Source organism: Globicephala melas, chromosome 5 (assembly GCF_963455315.2).
Source record: "Globicephala melas chromosome 5, mGloMel1.2, whole genome shotgun sequence".
Lineage (NCBI taxonomy): Eukaryota > Metazoa > Chordata > Mammalia > Artiodactyla > Delphinidae > Globicephala > Globicephala melas.
The window spans coordinates 138,561,598-138,584,028 of NC_083318.1; the positions used below are offsets into that span (position 1 = coordinate 138,561,598).

The 22,431-nt window shown below is 36.6% G+C and overlaps 1 pseudogene; it reads right to left on the reverse strand.

The window, feature by feature from the left end:
• Window positions 1-19,890: 19,890 nt before the first annotated feature.
• LOC115858168 (tubulin-specific chaperone A pseudogene) lies at window positions 19,891-20,167 on the reverse strand (annotated as a pseudogene).
• Between the last annotated feature and the right edge of the window lie 2,264 nt (window positions 20,168-22,431).

Below are 22,431 nucleotides of genomic sequence, written 5' to 3' on the forward strand. Positions count from 1 at the left end.
TATTTGATTCATAAGAAATGATGTCACCAAACATGTTAAACAAAAATTTAAAAAAAAATTCCAAAAGCCCAAGATATGACTTAGATGCCAATCTCCATTTTATTCTTACATTTAATTTGAATTTTGATAGATGCTGAACTATCCAAACAGCAACATTTTTATCATCTTATTTCATAATAATAAAATACATAAGAAATTATTTTCAAAAGTTTAAGAATTTGAGGCATCTGGGAGACTTCTAAAACCTCAGATAAATTATACAGCAGATTGGTTATTGTGTGCAATTGTTCCAAAGTATTCGTCGTGAAATCAGCTTTCGATGCTGAAAAGTTTCCATAGCAACAGGAGGAATAAAAAGATCTCTGCTTCACTAGTCTTTAGTTCTTCATAAAATACCTTCTTATTATGCTTTCAGAAATACATATATACCTCAGAAAAATAATTACCATTTTTAGAAAACCGATAGATTTACGTGCATTAAGAATGGTTTCTTTGTGCCAATACAAACCACACAGGTTTACCCTTTCTTGTCTGTAAGAATTTCTATATTCGATCTTTCCCCTAAATTTCCTCCATAACTTGCCTTCTCACTGGTCCACATTCATTTCTTCCTTCATCTTAATTCAATACAACATCACAAGATTATTTCTATAGACACTGAAAAAGCTCTTAAAAAGATTAAATATACATTCATAATGAAAACTCTAAAGAAAATAGGAATGGAATTATACTTTCTTAACATTATTATGTGTGTATCTGTACTTATATCTATATCTATCTCTGCTACTCTTTGGCATTGTAGTAGAAATATTATTAGCCAGGACAATTAAATAAGGGAAGGAAATCAGTTGAAGATATAAAAATGGGTAAAGACAGAAGAAAACTATCTCTATTTGCAGATATGATGGTCTAGGTAGAAGCTCCATCAAATCAACACTAAAACTAACTCAGATATCAATGAATTGAGTTAGCAGTATATAAAATTAACATAGAAAACCCGTAATCCTCATATACACAAAGAATAAACAGAAGATACAATAGCAAAGATAATACCATTTAAGATCACAACAAAGAAGAATAAATATATAGAGATAAATTTCACAAAAAGTGTGCAAAATCTATACAATGAAAAAAATTTTAATATTTAAAATATATATGGATAGACAAATAGAATAATAGAATAGAAAGTCCAAAATTAACCTCAAATACATATGGAAATTTAATGTATGACAAACTGGCATTTCAGTTCACTGGAGTAAAGATTGACATTAATAAATGGTGAAGAACAACTAGGTCACCATTTGGAAAAAGTTAAAATTATATCTCACACCATACATAAGAATAGACTATGTATCTAAACGTAAAAAATGAAACAATGGATGTATTAGAAAGAAACATTGGTGAATTTCTCTTTAGTTTTAGTGTTGGAAAAGGCTTTGTAAATGTGATTCAAAATCCAAAGGCTATAAAAGAAAAGATTGTTACATTTGACAACATAGTGAAAAGGAAATGCTTTTCACTATGAAGTATGATGTCAGCTGTGGGTTTGTCATAAATGACCTTCATTATATTGAGATGTGTTCCCTCTATACCAACTTTGATGAGAGTTGTTACCATAAAAGACTGTTGAATTTTGTCAAATGCTTTTCCTACATCTAATGAGATAATGAGATGATCATGTGATTTTTATCTTTCCTTTTGTTAATGTGGTGTATCACATTGAATGCTTTGTGGATAATAAACCATCCTTGCATCCCTGGAATAAATCCCACTTGATCATGCTGTATGATACTTTTAATACATTGTTGAATTCAGTTTGTGAATATTTTGTTGAGAATTATTGCATCTATACTCAGCAGAGATAATGTCCTATAATTTTCTTTTTTTTGTAGTGTCTTTGTCTGGTTTTGGTGTCAGGATAGTTGTTGCCCTGTAGCATGAATTTGGGAGTGTCCCATCCTCTTTAATTTGGGGGAGCAATTTGAGAAGAATAGGTATCAACTCTTCTTTAAATGTTTGGTAGAATTCCCCTGTGAAGGTGTCATGTCCTGGACTTCAGTTTGCTGGGAGTTTTTAATTGCTAATTCAGTTTTACTACTAGTGATCAGGCTGTTCAGATTATCTATTTCTTCCTGATTCAGTCTTAGAAAATTGTGTGTTTCCAGAAAAGTGTCCATTCCTTCTAGATTGTCCAGTTTGTTGGCAAATAACCGTTCATAGTATTCTCTTATGATTTTTTGTATCCCTGTGATGTCAGCTGTAATTTCTCTTCTTTCATTTCTTATTTTTGTGTACTCCTCTTTTTTTAATCTTAATGAGCCTGGCTAAACACTTACCTATTTTGTTCATTTTTTCAAAACCCCCCCCAATTCTTCACTTTATTGGGCTTTTCTAAATTTTTTGGTCTCTATTTTATTTATTTCCTCTCTGATCTTTATTGTTACAATCCTTCTGCTGACTCTGGCCTTTGTTTGTTCTTCTTTTTCTAATTTATTTAGATGGTAGGTTATGTTGTTTATTTGACACTTTTCTTGTTTTTTGATATAGGCCTGTATAGCTATAAACTTCCTTTGTAGAACTTAGAACTGCTTTTGCTGTATCCCATAGATTTTGGAAAGTTGTTTTTATTTTCATTTGTCTCAAGGTATTTTCTGATTTCCTCTTTGATTTCTTCATTGATCCATTGTTTTTTTAATAGCATGTCTTTTAGTCTCATATGTTTGTGTTTTTCCCATTTTCTTCTTTTAATTAACTTCTAGTTTCATATCACTGTGGTCAGAAAAAAAGCTTGATATAATTTCTAGCCTTTTAAATTTGTTAAGATTTGTTTTGTAGCCTAGCTTGTGATCTAACCTCATGAATGTTCCATGTGCACTTGAAAAGAATGTGTGTTCTGCTGTTTTTCTGATGGATTGTCCTGTAGATATCTAGTACATTCAACTGCTCTAATGTGTCATTTGAGACCACTGTTTCCTTATTGATTTCCTGTCTGGGTGATCTGTTTGTGGATGTAAGTAGGGTATTAAAGTCCCCTACTGTAATTGTATTATTGTCAATTTCTCTCTTTATGTCTGTTAATATTTGCTTTATATATTTGCCATATATATTCATATATAGATGTGCCTATTAGGTGCACATATATTAAGAAATGTTATATCCTCTTCTTGTATTGATCCATTTGTCATTATATAATGTCTTTCTTTGTCTTTTGTTATGGACTTGGCTTTGAAATCTACTTTCTCTGATATGAGTATTACTACCCCATCTCTCTTTTCATTTCCATTTACATAAATATCTTTTTCCATCTCCTCATCTTCAGTCTCTGTGTATCTCTAGCTCTGAAGTGAGTCTCTTATAAGCAGTATATAGATAGGTCTTGTTTTTTATTCAGTCAGCTACCCTATATCTTTCAATTGGAGATTTAACCATTGATATTTAAGGTGATTATTGATATATATACACTTTTTGCCATTTTGTTACTTGTTTTCTGGTTATTTTTGTAGTTCTCTATTCTTTTCTTCTTTTAGTTTCTTCCCTGTGGTTTGATGATTTTCTTTAGTAGTATGCTTGTGTTCCTTTCACTCTGTTCTTGTGTATCTCTTGTAGGTTTTTGATCTGTGGTTACCATGGAGTTCATATATGCTGACCTATAACTATATCTACTTGTTTTAAACTTGTAGTCATTTAAATTCAAACACATTCTAAAAGATCTACATTTTTTACTTCCCTCCCCCACGTTTTGTGTTTTTGATGCCATATTTTATGTCTTCATGTCTATCTCTTAACTGTTTATCGTAGGTATAACTGATTTTACAGTTTTTGACTTTTAATATTTGTGTTAGCTTATTTAAGTGGTTGATTCGCAGCCTTTTCTATATATTTGCTTTTACTAGTGTGATTTTTCCTTTCCTATAGATTTTTACTTTTTTTCATGACCTTTTCTTTTCCAGTTACAGAAGACCTTTTAACACCTCTTGTCGTGTAGATTAGTGTTGATGAACAATTTTAGTTTTTGTCTGAGAAGTTCTTTGTCTCTACTTCAAATCTGAATGATAATCTTGCTGGGTAGAGTGTCCTAGGTTGTAGTTTTTTCCCTTTCAGCACTTTAAATATATCTTGCCACCCCATTTTGGCCTGCAAAGTTTCTGCAGAGAACTCAGCTAATAGCCTTACAGAGTTTCCTTATGGAGTTTTCTCTTGCTGCCTTCAAAATTCTCTATTTATAGTAAACCTTTACCATTTTACCTATGATGTCTTGGTGTGCATCTCTTTGGGTTCATCTCATTTGGACTCTCTGTGCTTTCTGAACCTGGATATGTTTCCTTCTTCAGGTTTGGAGAGTTTTCAGCCATAATTTCATAAAATGCATTTTTCTAATTTCTCTCTCTCTTCTCCTTCTGGGACCCCTATAATGCAAATGTTTGTATGCTTAATGTTGTCCCAGAGGTCCCTTAAACGGTTTTCAATTTTTTTAAATTTGGTTTTCTTTTTGATATTCTGATTGGGTGAGTTCCATTATTCTATCTTTCAGATCACCTATACATTTTTCTGTATCACTTAATCTATTGTTGATTCCTTCTAATACATTTTTATTTGCTTGTTTAATTTCAGTTATTTTATTCTTCAACTTTGACTAGTTCTTTTTTACATTTACTAGTTCCCAATTTAAAATTTTACTGTTTTCATCTATTCTTTTCCCAAGTTCATTTAACATTCCTATTACTAATGCTTTGAACTCTTTATCTGGCAAATTATTTATCTGTTTCACTAGTTGTTCTTTTTCAGGGATTTATTCTTGTTCTTTTATTTGAAACAAATTCCTCTGTCTTCTCATGTTGTTTAACCTTCTCTGTCTTTATGAAATTAGATAAAACAGTTACTTATCCTGTTATCGAAGTGGTATCCTTGTGTGATAGCATTCTTATGCAGCCTGCATGTGCCCAGTGGCTTTGGGGAGAGCTGGATCTGTAGTGAGCATGGGGCACATATTCCCCCAGGGTGTGCTGGCAGCTCTCACCTTGGTGGGAGGTGGGGCTGGAGATGGAGGGCCTAGAGCCCCAGGCAAGTATGATCTGTGCTTTGCCTCTGCTCAGTGGCCATCACAGCTTGCTTGTCCCAAGTTGCTGGAGCAGAAGTCCTGAGGGTCAGGTCCACACTGGTTCTACTCCTTCTCTGTGTGTGTCTCCCCCTCTCCCAGCAATTGCATCTTTGCCCCAGTAGGGTGCCATGGCAGAGCAAGACGGGGTGCATCCTGCACTTGGTCCCAGCACACCAGCCAGAGCTCCAAACTGCTCCTGATCTGCTGCCTCTACGAGTACAAGCATTGGCCAGCCTTGCCCAATTTAGAGGCAGTGCAGGGTCTCAGCCATCTCCATCGCCTGCGAATGCTCACCCCTCTTGGCAACAGGAACCTTCATCCTAGTAGGAAACTGCACTGGAGCAAGAGGGGCTGGAGCAGGCACCCGGTGTGGACCAGGGCATGTGCTGGGGTGGTCACAGGAAACCACCCAGAGCCCCAAGCAGTTTCAACCTGCTTCCCCTGCATTGTTCCTAAGAGTAAGCATGTATGTGTGTGCTCTTCAAGAGCAGAGTCTAGGGATCTTACCCTCCTCCTGTAAGTCCCACTGGTTTTCAATCCAGCTAAGGGCACTCATCTTCCTGGTGTTGGACCCCAGGGCTGGGACGTCCAGTTTGTGATTTGAGCCCCTCTCTCCCCAGGGAGGATCTCTGAGCCCATGTAACCCCACCTTCTGTGCCCCCTCCTGCAGACACAGGTCCTGATCTGATTGTTTCTCCTCCCTTCCTCCCTGATTACATGTGGCTCTTTCTTCACAGCCTTGGCTGTGAATGAGCCTTTCTGCCCATCTCCAGTTTGTTTGCAGTGACAATTGTTCCTCCTGTAGATGTAATTTAGGTGTGTCTGGAGAGAAGGCAAGCTCCTTGTTCTCCTACTCTGCCGTCTTGATACTCTCCCCTCTGTTTATGTTTTTTTCCTTGATGTTACTTTATTTACAATAATGGAATTTGTGAGATTCCTCTCATGGTTTGTTTTTTTCTAAATAACATTCATTTTTTCCAGGTCAGTTCGATAGGCTCCTCTTTTTCTGAGTCCTGAAGTCCTTCCTCTCACTCCATAGAGAGAATCTCTCTCTGGCGTTTACATTTAAGTCCCTTCAACTTGCCTAGTAGGTTTATCTACAATTCCCTTTGTACCTTCCATATTATAAAATTCTTTTTTCCTAATAATTCTTTTTGCAACCTCAAAAAAGATTTGTTCTTTGCTGCCTTATGTGAGTTTTTCATTTAGTCATTCAATTCACTTCCTTATATAAATGAACTATAGAAATATATTGATTTTAGGCCATATGAGTGCTTCTCTCTTTAAGATTGCACTAAAGTTCATGACCAGCTGGTAACTGTGCTATGATGTCTGTTTATTTCACACTCACTGGGGCATTTACCTTTACTATCTTCATATATGCTGTGTGTCTTACATCAGTTTTGGGCCTTCTCTGTTTATTGACTCTTCCAAAAGGATGTTAGTGTAGAATTAGGGATGCCATTAGACTTACTTTCAGGCCACCAACTGTTAAGTCAATTATGGAAATTCATGGCTGTCTTTCCTTGGGACTTGCTAAACTCATGTGTGTTCATGAGACCCACAGAGCTTCAAGTCCAAGAGGAAAAGACTTTCTTGCTGGATCTTCTGCTGATTGTTCTTTAAACTGCCTGTGTGGGACATCCTTCCAAATAACTACTAGATTTAATGACAGATTCTTGATTTTTATCTGAAATACTCTGCATACTTTTATACTTGGTTCACGCTGGCATATGCTAACCACAATAAAACAATCATTTTTAAATTTCTCCCGCAAGGCTATTGTTCTTCTAGTCCTAGATCATCAATTTCCCACATTTCACAATAGGAAAACCTCAGTCACAGGCACTTCTGGACATCAGAAAAAATAGCAACAATCGCACCATTCCTGAATACAGCTGCTGTCTTCAAGAAGTGTCTGTTGAATTAGTAGACAAATAACACATCTGCTTTCCACATTCAGTGACCATCACCACTAATACTAGTCTTCTTTCTTGTCATGTAGAAACTGATTCTCCCTAATTAACCTTCCAGTGTATTGGTTAGATTCTCCTACGTTCTGCTGCAGTAGTAAACAATCTCAAAATCTCTGTGGCGAGCAGAAGCATAGATATAATTCTCACGGTTGTTACAAGTAGGCTAAAGACTGGCCCTCACTCCGTTTTGCTCCACTGATGGATCCGGGCGAGATGAGCCGCCAACACCTAGGACAATCTCGGCACAACTGAAAGAGCAACGTCAGAACCACTTGCTATCGCATAAATTTCTACAACTATTTCTTGGCCCCCAGCTGCTACTTGGCTCAACCTGACATCTTGTGAGAATGGGCTCAGTAGGAGACGGGATACTTCGACAATAATACCACCTAACGCACTTGCCCTCTTGATAAAAATATTTGCTTTTCTTCCCGTGCACATAAACTATTCTCACCCCCTTCTCAGAGGAGCTAATCCCAAAGCCACAGTTCCAGGATTTGTGATCATCTGAACATTGTCTCTACATGGATCTTCTTTATCTATAAACCTATTAACTATACAGATGGTTTTCCTTCTTTCCCCACACACACCAAAAGCAAGGGTTGAACAGATCCAGAACACCCCACTAAACACTCCTTTCAGGAAGAGAACCATGGAGGCCCAGGGCCATCCCTAGGACATAGCAAATCTGGAACCCCATGGGGAGGATGTGCAGGTCCTACCCCAAGGGTGGGAAATGTCCCCTCCCTGGGAGGGGCTCCACGGTTTTCCCTGGCTTTTGACTCTATCTCCTAGAAGACATTATCTTCCTCTTCCACAGATTAGAAAACATTGAGGAACATGCTATTTTGGGTGAGTGCAGAAATATTTAGCCTGACTCCTGTTTATTGAAGTTTGGGGAGATGGAGCATTGAAAAGGCTATTTTAAGTCTTAGACAGTCTGCCTCTTTTAATTCAGGCAAGTGGTTCTTTTGAAAGTGATACCTTCTCAAAAACTTTGTTGAATTTTTGTCTCTGTTATTCACATCAGTTCTATGTGTCCATAACCTCGCTCACAATTTTTACAAGATATGACTCGATTATAAGCTTATTAAGTTTTTCAATTTATGGATGGTTCCATATATTGCATTCCTAACTCTGGGTGATTATGTGTTATTCATTTTTCAGTCACAGTCTCCCTTTGATATCTTGTCACTAAAATCCTGAAATATTGAGTTGAATATCAGTCGCAGGTCTTGTATGAAAGAGTATAAGGTATGGCAAGGACATGCATGTGTCTGGCTTAGTTCTCATCTCTGCAAACTGGCTGTAATTGCATTTATAATCTCCTTCTTCCAGGAACCAGTTCATTCAGTCTGTAGCCTCAGTCAGCATCTTATGTAGTGAAGTGATCTTAACCTCTTCACCTGGTCAGGTGACCTGAACTATCTTTTTTTCTAAACTTTTTGATATAATTCAAATTTACAGAAAATTTGCAAGAATAGTACAAACAACTCCTATATATCTTTTTACTCAGAGTTACCAGCTATTGACATTTTTGTTTCATTTACTTTTTCATCATCTCTCTCTCTATTTATGTGTATGCACATTACATCTTCTGGACTATTCAAGAGTTAAGTTGGAACTTTATGCCCTTTTATCACTAAACACTTTAGAGGTCTTTTCTGAGAACAAGGCCATTATCTTGCATAGCCTCAGTACAATGATCAAATTAGATTTGCCATTGATAAAAGACTATCAGGTGATCCAAACTTTCAGTCCTTGAATTCCTGTGTCATTATTGGTCTTGCTTCTTTGACTTTTTGTATTTTACCATTAACTTTTACCACAGGATTGACAAATTCTATTAGGTGTCTCAGAGAATTCCCTGGATTCCAGACCCCATTCAGAATATTAACTCTTTCACTGCCTGTTGGCAAAACTGTTCACAGAGGTTAAGTCTGTTTGATGGGATTATGGTTGACATACTTTGTGTGTGTGTCTATGTGTGGTTTCACAAACTTAATTTTTTTCATGAGCAAGTGGCAGTAATATAATTAGAAAAAAACAGAATTTTAAAATAATACACCACTACAGAATAAGTCATGAGCCAAAAGAAAAGCAAAATTGCCAATGTGGCAGCTTATGGTCTCTCTCTCTCCCATTGTAGCGTTTCCTCCTATAACTGTGTTTATCGCCACTGCTAGGCTCCCTCCATGCACCTCCTTTCTCCTGCCCCTTCCCTCCCCACTCAGACCCAGCCCCGCCCAGATTTTCTAGGACTTCGCTACTTATCAAATAGCAGTTTCCTTTTTCCATTCAAGAATGATATTAGGCTGCATTTTACAAAAGTACTTTACAGGCTTGATCAAGTGACGAAATATTTAAGGAAACTGAATTAAGTGAGTATATGTGTTTCTCTTTCATGAATGGTGCTCATTGATGGTAGAGAAGAATATGTAACTTGTAAATGAAAAATTAGACATATCAAGAGAAAATCGGGTTAATTAGATTATGTTATACCTCTGGGTCCATATCCCAGCTTCCACAGTTATTAACTCTATGACCTGGGGTAAGCTGCTTAACTTTTGTTTCCCATGAAAATGGAATCACAATTATGCCTACTTTGTGAAGTTTTTTTTTTTTTTTAAGAATACATGAGATAATCTGCAGAGAAAAGAAGAGTTCAGAAAGTAACTGCACACAGTGAGCACTTATAAATGTTTGGTTTAATGACCAAGTCGCCAACCTGAGTCTATTTAGGGCTGTAAGTTAGTTTGCTCTGGCTTTCTAGTGCTACCTTAATCATAAAACTGGTCTCAACAAGTTCAAGGGGGAACAACGTGGGAATTATTGTTAAAATAGTACATGACAAATATTTAAGAAGTGGGATACAGTGTTCTGGAAAATGGATTTTAAGATGCATATGGTTTAACGTCATGATCCAAAGTCACTTTTCTTTCTCCCTGTGCTTGCTGGTTTCTTTCACAGGATGGGGCAGAGCTGGTCCACACAGGTTCAAGGGCACCTGAGCAGCAGATGGCATCAGGTGAGACTTCCCAGGAGCCACCATCTCTCATACAAGCTGAACGTTATCTTGGGAGCTGGGAACACTTTGTAGGTGGGGACTAGTTAATGGGCCGGTCATTTGCCATTTAGATTGTGCAGATGAAGGGCCAGAAGTATGCAAAGGTTAAGGATGGGACCAAGGTTCAGTTATGATTCAGTTTATTGGGCTATTTAACTTTATCAGAGAAATTACAAAATAAATTGTTCTTATCATGTACCCATGATAAAATGATGGCCCAGAAGGATTGCTCTTTAAAATGTTTTGTTTTCTCCCTTGAGATGAACTTGACCATGGCCAAGTTCACTTCACTATTCTTCCTTAACTATTCTTAACTATTCTTCAGATGAAAATTAACTTAATTTACGGGTCTGTTTTCTTTTTTAATTGAAATCATTCTTCAATGACCCCTATTCTTTGGTCCTCAGTAATCATCCAGCTACTCACCTCTACCAGCACCCCAGCCCCACTTTGCTTTTGTGGGTGGAATTCCAAACTGACACTTCCCTGAATCCTCAAAACATTCCATCTATGGCCCGAGGGCTGCTTCTCCTTTTGCTCAAACAATGTCAGAAACATTTCAAGTTTCAGCTAAAATTCTTCTGTTTTAAAAATTCTTTAGTGAACAGTTACTCTCTGTTTTGAACTTGTGCACTTAATTCCTTTCCTACTAGTCCCTTGGTTTGTTTGAATTTTGCTTCCAACTTGTTTTTCTAGGGGCTGTAGAAGCAAACAGAACTGCATTACTGATAGTTTTTGCCATGTCAAGCAGTTTTCTCTCATTTCACTATTGCGTCAATTTTCTAGCTCAGGAAATAAAACCAAATTAAGATGCTGTTTTTTTCTCTTCTGTCAATTAATTTATTTTTCTTCCAATGGTATCACATCCAAAGCCTTTATATTATGGTTAGTATCTTCAGTATGAAGAAGATGATAGAGAAAAAAGAAAGAAGTGGAAAATGTAAAGGAAATATGACTTAAAAAAATAAAAAGTTTTTGAAGAGGAGAAAAGTCAGATAAGGAGAAGGTGGAATTTCCTGAATATTTCCCTACCAAATGGCCTTAATAACAAATAAATCAATGTAATGTTAGCAATAGCTACCCCAAATCAGAGAGGAAACAAAACCTAAAACTAATGATTATTTTCAAATTTAGTTATTGTTATCAATGTTAATAACTGTTATCACAAAACTACAGTAAAATGGAAAATAAAATCCAGAATGATTTTAATTAATTAGTAATATTTCCCATTTATACACGTATAATGAATGATGGAAATAGAAAATAATTTTTTGGCATATACCACAGTAATAAATTTTGCAAGAAAAAACAATCAGTGGGCAGAAGTATGATGAGAAAAAGTATATTTGTACACTCTATTTGTGCCTCCCCCCAAAATACTTTCTAATTATCAATAGAAAAACTGTAATTTTACAGTAGAGAATCCTGGCTGATACCACTTTAATCCAGCTTTGTGTTAACAGCTCCAGTAATGAGACAAATATGTGTCATATACCCCTTAACATAATGCACTGAGGAGAGCACAGAACCAATTCTCTGGTATTTTTGTAAAAAAAATTGCAACTTAAACATAAACATGAGGAAATATCAGACTAACCCAAATGAAAGAAGATATACAAAATTACTGGCCTCTAGTCTTCCAAAGTGTCAAGTTCATGAAAGACAGGATGGCTGGGAGCTGTCACAGATTGGAAGATGTTGAGGACAGCGGATGACCAAATCCAGTGTGTGTCCTGATTCAATCCTGGACCAGGGAAAGGACAGTAGTGGGACAAATGGGAACACTTGAATAAAGTTTGTAGATTAGTTAATAATGTGTTATTACTGTTAATTTCCTGGGTCTCGATAACTGTACTATGACTTTATAAGATTATAATTATAAGATTAGTCTTTGGGGAAGCTGGGTAAAGGATATATTGAAATTATTTGAAATATGTTTAACCTTTTTTGTAAGTCTGAAATAATTTCAAAATAAAGTTAAAACAATGGAATAGTGGAGAGACAGCTTTTATAAGCACGTGATCTCCAATTAAGAATTTGAATGTTTAGATAAATTCAGGATCTCCAAATAACATTTTCAGAAATGGCCTCTTCCTTATTTTATTACTTACAATGTAGCAAAATATGTGTCCAGCCAGCAAAGAATGAACTCATGTGGTGTGTATTTAACTAAAGAATGTTACATAGTTTATGGGGTGTCTGTGGATCATCTTGGATGGCACGTGGTATGCCTTCTGTGTTTATTTTGAGATTATCTTGTTTTCTGCATCTAACACCAAATTAGAAGTTTAACATTTTATTTTCATCCCAGAAGAAAATATAAAATCCCTTATAATTAACAGCAAACTGATGTGAGACCATTTGCCTGTCCTTTTGTCCTAATCTCTTCCTAAACTAGAAGACACACACACATACCCCTAAAATACAGTTTCTTGTTATTCAAACTATATTATGAAAGGTGTGACACTAGGATTTTTCACTCAGACTGACTCAAAAGGAAGACAACAAACTATTTTTACTCAAAAAAAATTTTTTTTAATGTTGGTAATTACTTCCAGAACTTTACATTGTAAAAATCCTACAATGTAGTTACAATAATAAATTACTTTTTGTAAGTAATCTGTATCTAGGATAACTCTCCATCGTATTTCTTTTTATTTTCTACAGTTTGAGCAATGGGATTCAGATTTTATAAGAGTAAGCAAAATAACCCTGAAAAGTGTCTTGTCTGGAGGGCAGGAGTAAGATGGCCACTCACTCTTTGACAGCTCCTCTCTCATGAGGTGACATCTAGACCCCATTTGTCCATTCTTGTGTTTGAAGGTATGTCATGACGGTTTCAAAGTCTGATTCTTTAGAGTTTCCACGCTTGAAGTCTAAGCCACCATGTAAAAGAGCAACCACCTACTGGAGAAATGATGTGAAGAAACTATGGGAATACATGGAGAGGCCCAAGGGGCCAACTCAGCCAACTTTCAATTCACTCCCACCAAAGTCTCTGATGTAAGCAAAGCCTTCTCATACCCTGGGCACCAGCCAGCTGCCAGCGGTATGCCACCACACGACCCCAGTCAACCCCTGGAGCAGAGGAATCCCTCGGTGGTGTCCTACTAAATTCCTGACCCACCGACCTTGAACATCAAGGATTCTTGCTTTGATTCATTGACTTTGGGGTAGTTCATTATGCAGAAATAAGTAACAAGAACACCTTGATGGGAGGAATGCTGCTTGTTGGATGTGTCTAAGACCTCAGCTTTCTGTACGACTCTCACCTTGCCTTTAAAACCTGAATCTTAGATACATGTGTCAATATGCCCAGTTTTAGACAAAGAAAGGCTAATACTATATGATATCACTTACATGTGGAATCTAAAAAATAATACAAATGAACTTATATACAAAACAGAAACAGACTCACAAAGATGGAAAACAAACTTATGGTTACCAAAGGGGAAACAGGGAGAGGGATAAATTAGGAGTTTAACACATACACGCTACTATATATAAAATAGATAACCAACAAGGTCCTACTGTATAGCACAGGGAACTCTACTCAGTATCTTGTAATAACCTATGATGGTATATAATCTTTAAAAAACAACCACCAGAATCACTATGCTGAGCACCTGAAACTAACACCGTATTGTAAATCAACTACACTTCAATAAAAATAATCATAATTTCCAGGCTCCTTTGAAGGTCTATGTGGTCAAGTGACAAACATTTCCTCAGAGATATAAATGGAAATACTGTTTGCATGTGCTGGACAATGTCCCTAAACCATTTCTCCTTCTCCGTCCTCTGGGCTGGAATGTGAATGTGGTGACTGGTGTTGCAGCCTCATCAGGGACCATGAGGAGGACTTCACCCTCAAGGTGTGGGAGCTTAGTGCTGTAAGGAAGTCTTGTGATTTCAAGAAGCTAGTGACCTTATTTTTCATGAATGAAAAACACATGATTTTGTATATTATTTTATAGTTTGGGATATATGAAGCTGAGATTAATCCATGCAGTGGGTAATTAAATAAAGCAGGAAAAGAGGGAGGCAGTACTTTATTTCAAAGAATGTTAAGATAGAAATATATTGGATGAGCTTGGAGATTCTAATATTCAATTATGACACCAAGGATGATATCATATCATTTATCCATCTCCATCATTAGCCAAGCTCCAGAAGTTCCATGACACATCCCAATATATGTTTGCAATTCTTAGCCATTTAATTTACCTAATTGTGGTTGTATTTTCTATTCTTTTTAAAAAATAAATATTTCATTATATAAAAATGAAGAGTAACATAACAAACAATAATATATCCAACCTAACCAAAGAAATGAAAACTACAAATGGAACAAGAACACTGTGTGTACCTCTACCCAATTGCATTGTATTTCTTTCCTGTAACCACTGTTGTGAAATTGGGTTACATTATCCCTATTTACAGAAGCACAACTTTATTCTATATGTATTATTCTTCATTGGCATGTACTTTGATTTCTGTGGTTTTCTATTTTTAATTAATTTTTTATTGGAGTATAGCTGATTTACAATGTTGTATTAGTTTCAAGTGCACAGCAAAGTGAATCAGTTATACATATACATATATCCACTCTTTTTTAGATTTTATTCCCATATAGGTCATTGTAGAGCACTGAGTAGACTTCCCTGTGCTCTACAGTAGGTTCTCATTAATCTACTTTATATAAACTAGTGTGTATATGTCAGTCCCAACCTCCCAACTCATCCCACGCTCCTTGCCCCCTTGGTAACCATAAGTTTGTTTTCTAAAACTGTGACTCTATTTCTGTTTTGTAAATAAGTTCATCTGTAGCATTTTTTAGATTCCACATGTAAGTGATATCATATGATATTTGTCTTTCTCTGTCTGACTTACTTCACTCAGTATGACAGTCTCTAGGTCCATCCATGTTGCTGCAAATAGCATTTTGTTCTTTTTCATGCCTGGGTAATATTCCATTGTATATATGTACCACACATCTTCTTTATCCATTCATCTGTCAATGGATATTTAGGTTGCTTCCATGTCTTGGCTATTGTAAATAGTGCAGGAATGAACATGGGGATGCATGAATCTTTTAGAATTATGGTTTTTGCCGGATATATGTCCAGGAGTGGGATTGCTGGGTCATATGGTAGTTCTATTCCTTAATTTTTTTAAGGAACCTCCATACTGTTCTCCGTAGTGGCTGTATGAATTTACATCCCCACCAGCAGTGTAGGAGGGTTCCCTTTTCTCCACACCCTCTCCAGCATTTATTTTTTGTAGATTTTTTGGTGATGGCCATTCTGACCGGTGTGACGTGATACCTGACTGTAGTTTTGATTTGCATTTCTCTAATAACTAGTGATGTTGTGCATCTTTTCATGTGCCTGTTGGCCTTAAATTTCATTAAAAAATTGTGATGCTGTATGTATCCTTCTGCAACCTTTATTTTTCTAATATCACATTTTTGAGATTTACCCATAGACACACATAGCTGTGGTTTATTCATTTTCACTTCTCCATAATATTTCACTGCAAAATATTCTGAAGTATATCATTTTATTTTATCACCAATGAATATTTAGATTTTGGATTTGTTGCTATTTCAAACTATAAAAACGTTGTATAAGTTTCTTTCTGCACACTATGTTCATTTACAAATAAATCAATCAATACTGTCATTTTCTCCAGCCCCCCAAATTATATTCATTTCCTATATTTTCTCTTTAGGTCTTGGGAGCAGGCTCAGGAGATGGGGGGATTGGTGGGAGAAGTGATTTCAGGATTTTTGTCTTCTAATGTTGAATTTGGCAGAAATGAACAATCCAATTCAGGACAACACCCAGGAAATTTGGTACATTGAATAAAATTCTTAAACCCTGGTGTGTGTGTGATATTGAAAATGGTACCATTTTACCTTGCTTAGTTCAGATTCTCTAATCACTCAAACCTAAGAATAGGAAAGGGGAAGAGAAGCACGCATGGTTACCCTAATGACCATGAATTATGTCACGGATGGCTCAACACATGGGATCCAGTGATGCTTTCCAAGTCATTTTTATGGAATGGTCTTTTACTTTCTCATTGTTAGTGTTTTTGAAAACCTGAAAGACAGGGAATTTCAGTGTAGTAGAAGGCTTTGAAGACAGAAAGACATGTATCGTTTTTTCAACATCACCTGAGTAAAAATGTAGATTTAAAAATGTGTTTAGTGTGTATAGGCACTCTCCAACTTCCTCTCAATTTTGCCATAAACTAAAATGCTCTAAAGTCTTTTTTAAAAAAAATAAGGTTTTTGTAAACTGCTTTGGTCAAAGAGAATTAGAATATTTATATTATGTAAAGATTACTTATCTCCTTTGTACTTTTTACCCATTTAGTGATTTTTGTATATTTATTTTGTAATTTTAGATGAAAGTTTACTTTCATAAAATAATAGTACATTTTATTTTAAAGTTTAGATGAGGTAAATGCGATTTGTAATTTTTGGTTGAAAATGTAGTTTACTATTTATTATTGGCAGGTTACATGTCACAAGAACCCAAATACTATATTTTTGGCAGCATGTACCCTATTCCACAGGTATTTCCTTATTAACAGATGTAAAGCTGCTCTGCTTTCCTTTTTTGTTTCCATGAGGTGACTTCAGTTTGGATTTATTATGAATGTATGTCTTTCTTGAAAACTTGCTAACTATTTCTTAGGTGGGGATGTTTTAGGAATCAGAATTTGAGAGCCATTGATTTAGGTGTTGGAGTAGTTATAGTGCCCCCCAAATATTCAGCCATCGTGGCAAGAAAATATATACAAACATGTATACATTATTTAATACCAATCTTAAAATTCACTTGAGTTCAATAAAATCTACACTGTATTAATAAAAAAAGATAATAATTAATTAAGGGGCTTCCCTGGTGGCGCAGTGGTTGAGAGTCTGCCTGCCGGTGCAGGGGACGCGGGTTCGTGCCCCGGTCCAGGAAGATCCCACATGTCGCGGAGCGGCTGGGCCCGTGAGCCATGGCCGCTAAGCCTGTGCATCCGGAGCCTGTGCTCCGCAACGGGAGAGGCCACAGCAGTGAGAGGCCCACGTACCGCAGAAAAAAATAATAATAATAATTAAATTATTATTATTATCCCCACTATTTGTGGGGAATATATCTTAGCCAAAATTTCACATTCATCATTTTTTATTTGTTCTTTTTAATAACTATTTTGATGAACAGATTTCCTATTCAAAAATTTTAGAATCTGAGGTACAAAAAGTATAAAAATAAACTTCAACAGTGGGGAGGCTACCAGAGAACATACATTTTATAATTCTATGCAACAGATAAATAAATTTCTCTATATTTTGCAAATTTAATGCAATTTCTCTATAGTGTTTTGAAGGAAATGTACTTAAATACTCTGACGATCAACAAGAGCGTAACAGAGTACTATACATAATATTCTGGGAATATTATTTTTATCTATAAGCAAATAGTTGCAAGAGAAAGGGGGGAGTGGGATGTTCGGTGGGTGGGATTATCATTCACACTGCACCTCTTGAGTTACAGGTTGTATAACCTCCCTTCACCTACACAAACATGCGCTATTATCATATTTTAACTACTATTTAAATTAAAACACTCTAAATGGGGAAATTTCAAATGCTTTGTCTTATAAAAGAGATAGAATTTATATACTGAAGCAAGTTCAAAATTATAGTATGCCTAATTTTATAACATAGAATTAAAACTATAATCAGGAATCATCAAGAAAACTTAAAATACACTACAGGCTAAATTTTTTTTGGCCTGAATTATGAAAAAATTCTATCTGTTCTTTATTGTACTCGTTTTTTGACACAAAAACGTAATCTTACATTTGTAACCATGGTGAACCTTTAAGAGTATTTCTCAGAATGCTTCTTTTGGTTTTTTATTTATACCATTTGATTCCATTTTAGAGGCTGAATGCTTTAATTGTCATCTCCTAGCAGTCAAGGGAATAAATTAAAGGAATTTTCGGTGAAAGAAGTGATAGCTTTTCCATGCTCTTGGATAGACATCAAAGGAAGAGAGCTCTATTTTATTCCCTGAGATTTTCTTTAGGCTTTTGAGGCCAGGAAGTGTAATCAGAGAACAAACATCCAGTTCAAAACGGAAAAACAGAAAACAAAAAAACCGCAGTGTTTTGCTACTATAAATGGTCTCAGAATTATCCTTGACAGAGGAGGAAAATTTTGAAAGGGGTCTTATAAGATCTCTGCATAAAAAAAAAGCTGTAAGTGAAACAACAGGTTTTCGTTTTGCAGAATTGTTTGAGGTTATAGAACACAATGTTTGCAGACGAACCTATGGCAGAATGGCACTCTTTTCCATAGCTGTCAATCAAACAGTTGTCCCAGGAGAAGCAGTGCATCCCGGGTCTCGTTGACTAGGAGCTGAGCAACACAAGGGCAGGGAACTGCAGGTGGGGGGCAGGTTCTTCCTGGAAGCAGACGCTTTGCTCACGATGGGGAGGGAACTGAGGGGTCCTCGGCTTCACGCATCAGAGGCCACATCCAGGCACTCTCCTTGTTGCTGTCCACAGGCAGTTGTGCTTACTTTTAGCAACTTAAGGACATTCATCTGTTCAAAGATTGGGGTGGGATGATTGAAGGTAGTTACTGACTCTTCCCCAAATGCTTCCTGCCCCTCCCATCTCACTCAAACCAAAAACACACAACACACACGATGAAACAAGGCACAAAGTTCTTCAGAGGAGGTCAGGTAGACCTAAAAGTACCCACTTGTAACTGAAGATGTGGAGATGGGAATTGTGATTATGAACAGTCAATCTCATGGGGTCATGTTCATCTGTACCGTTGCATTATTTTCACTTTAAATATAAATGCTATTGAGACAGGCTGGGACCTGGGACTCTTTGCTCCCATGTTTGTACCTGGACATACGTCTCCTCTAGCAACAGATACAAAGAAACCGTGAGGGACTAAAAATAACTGCATGCATGAGCAGTTGGAGCAAATTATGGACAACAAGATACAAAGAGAACAACAAAACAACGGCCACTTCTGAAGAGCCGGGAGCAAAAGCAGGGGTTCGGGAACAAAACAGGGAACTACACACGCCCCCTCCACTCAACACCACCTAAGGGGCGGGCAGAACACCTAAGCTGCCCCTCCGACCCCAGCCCTGGACACACCCCTGCCCTCATGCCTTATAAGGAACTAGTTCATCCCCCCTCAGGGAGCGAGCCAGCAAGAAAACCTGTTGTTTGTTCTCCTTCCCTCATGCTGCAGCAGGGGCCCCAATAAAGCCTTGCCTGAATTTCTTCTCTGGCCTCTAGTCAATTTCTATTGATCAAGGAGGCCAAGAACCCTGGTCGGTATCACTACTGAATCAGTTTCTTCTACGATAAATGCCTCGATTAGAAGGAGTCCAGTTTCTGACCTCACGCAGGTAACCTATATATAAGTTAGAGACACTGTTAAGTGAGTTCTCTCCCACATGCTAAGGAATCCGTGGCCTGCTCAGCAGTGACATTGAAGGTATCCCACAAGTGGCATGACACTGAAACGTCACAGTGCAATGCAGCCAACCACGGTCACCCTGGCCACGAGCCACCACGGGGGCCACCCCAGAGCTGTGCCGTACCAGCTGGCGCATCAACCCTGGTGCCCTGGAAATATCTATGAGTTCCCAAAAATAATGAAGTGTGGAATGGATCCCAGGACTTAATGCAAAAAATCACCCTATATAGAAAAACTTCAGGCTTGTAACTTCACTGAATCCAGTACTAAATGTACCTCCTTATATTCCTCAGCTTCTTCCAAGTCTTTTTCACTCTCTAATAGCTGCAGAAGATCAGTATATGCAGCTTCCAACCTGTGCTGGCAACCTGGGGTCATTATCCGGGACTCTTGCAGGATCTCTGCCTGCTTTTTAATAGCATAATTTTCACATCTTCAACTTCCATTTTTTCAATCTTTTCTTCTTGTTGTTTTGCTTCTTTTTCATACATCATTTTTTCTTTGACAAATCACTGTTCAAAGTCAACTCCCATCTTCTGCTTCTGCACAATTACTTTCTTCAACAGTCCCCTGTGGCTTTTCATTCATTCCTACCAAAGCCATATTAGTCAAATAACCAAAGCAGAAAATGGATTACGTGGCTATCAATTTACAGAATTGATGTACCTCTGGGTAAACTTGAGACGCAGGAACCAAGACAGGAAGTAAAGTGACAGAAATCAGAGCTGCCAGTTAATAGATGGCCCTGTGAACATGCAACCATGAAAGGATTTTGAGAAATCCTGCATCTTTGCATTGCTTGCTGGGGATTCAACGTCCTGGCTGGAGCCTTTCATTTGATAAACCTCAGTTGCCTTTTAGTACCTAAATCAACGGGGTGTAAACGTTTGCTTTCTGTAGAGGCACCAAAGCCTTGTCTTTCAAAGACTTGTCGTATATTTATACAATGGAATACTACTCAGCCATAAAAAAGAATGAAATGATGCCATTTGCAGCAACATGGATGGACCTAGAGATTGTCATACTAAGTGAAGTAAGTCAGAAAGAGAAAAACAAATACCATATGATATCACTTATATGGTGAAACTTTAAAAAATGATATAAATGAACTTATACACAAAACAGAAAGAGTCACAGTTGTAGAAAACAAACTTATGTTACCAAAGGGGAAAGGGTGGGGAGGAAATAATTAGGAGTTTGGGATTAACATATACACACTACTGTATGTAAAATAGATAACCAACAAGGACCTACTGTATAGTACAGGGAACTCTACTTAATATATTGTAATAACCTATAAGGGGGAAGAATCTGAAAAAGATAGATATATATATATGTATAAATGAATCACTTTGCTGTACACCTGAAACTAATGCAACATTGTAAGTCAACAATACTTTAATTTAAAAAAAATTTTAAAAGACTCACAAGATGGTGAATCTTCCAAATTAAGAATCTGATATTTGGAAAAATAAAACAAAAAAAACATGTATTTTAACCTTTTTTTATGTCTCAGTTTCTTCATTTGTAAAAGAGATATAAAAATTCTACCGTCTCAAGGGCTATATGAGGATTGATGATTTAAGGCAGTCAATACAATGCCTGACATCTAGTGAGCACTTAGTAATAGTAGATTATTATTTAACCTTAATTTCATCATGATGACATATCAACATAAATATCATCATCATTGCCATGAATATTCCCACAAACATATATTATATTTCAATAAGGGATCTCTGTAAAACTGTCTGTCAGAGTTTAAGACCATGGTATTAGAGCTCACATTATAACAACAGAAAACATCTTTAAAATTTAATATTATACTGTCCTGCTGTTAAAAAGTCCTCAGGTAATTTTTCCATCTCTTGCTCTGTATTCTTGCCAAGTGGCCAGATCTTCTCTTCATACCAGGAACTCCTGTACATTTGTTAAAACTTTTGAACTTTATTCCTTTTAGGCTCTTCATTACTCACCTCATGAATTTTCTAACTATTTTCCTAAAAATAAATGCATACATACATAAATACATAAAGTCATTTTCTCCCCAAAGATGAAGTGTCTTCCCTGCTCAATTGTATTGGTTTTACTCGTTGTATAATGAGATGGTTTACCTAGTAATATTGTAGGGTTGCTCTGGGACAGCTCATGTCCTGAAAATATGGTACTTTCAGTGGGAAACAGTCTAACACAGGCGGCATCGTTTGGTTGATTTCCCAAGTAATGGTCGCTTATCCCTACTTTTTTTCATAAAACGAGTAGTAAGCTTTTTTAAAAGTCTTCGTGTCCATGAGTTTCCCAGCAATGAAAATATTCATATTTAAATATTTAAAATAAGTTTATGATTATTAACATATGGAAAATTTGCAACATACAAGTTTGGGAACAACAAAAATTACAAATATTTGGCAAAAAAATATTGCCCTTAAATATGTTGTGATAGGATAGCTTTTACTAATTGCTTATCCATACATGAGGCTAAGCTAGGAGAAACTTAAAGACAAGCTAATAAATGTAGTCTGGGCCCCATTAGTCTGTGAATGATTAACTCACTTGCTTTGAGTGTGGGGCTAATAAGGGTCAGATCACAGGTTTGATCTCTTTTTTGGCTGGTTAGGTTGGCTTTTTGCCATTGTTGTGTCTTTCATGTCTCAAGTTCATGGTTAACTCTTACACATGTGTCACTGGTCATAAGGAGAAACAAGACAAAGAGTGTAGATGTACAACTGCAAACTCATCCACTCTACTGGAAAAAAAAAACATGCACTCTTCT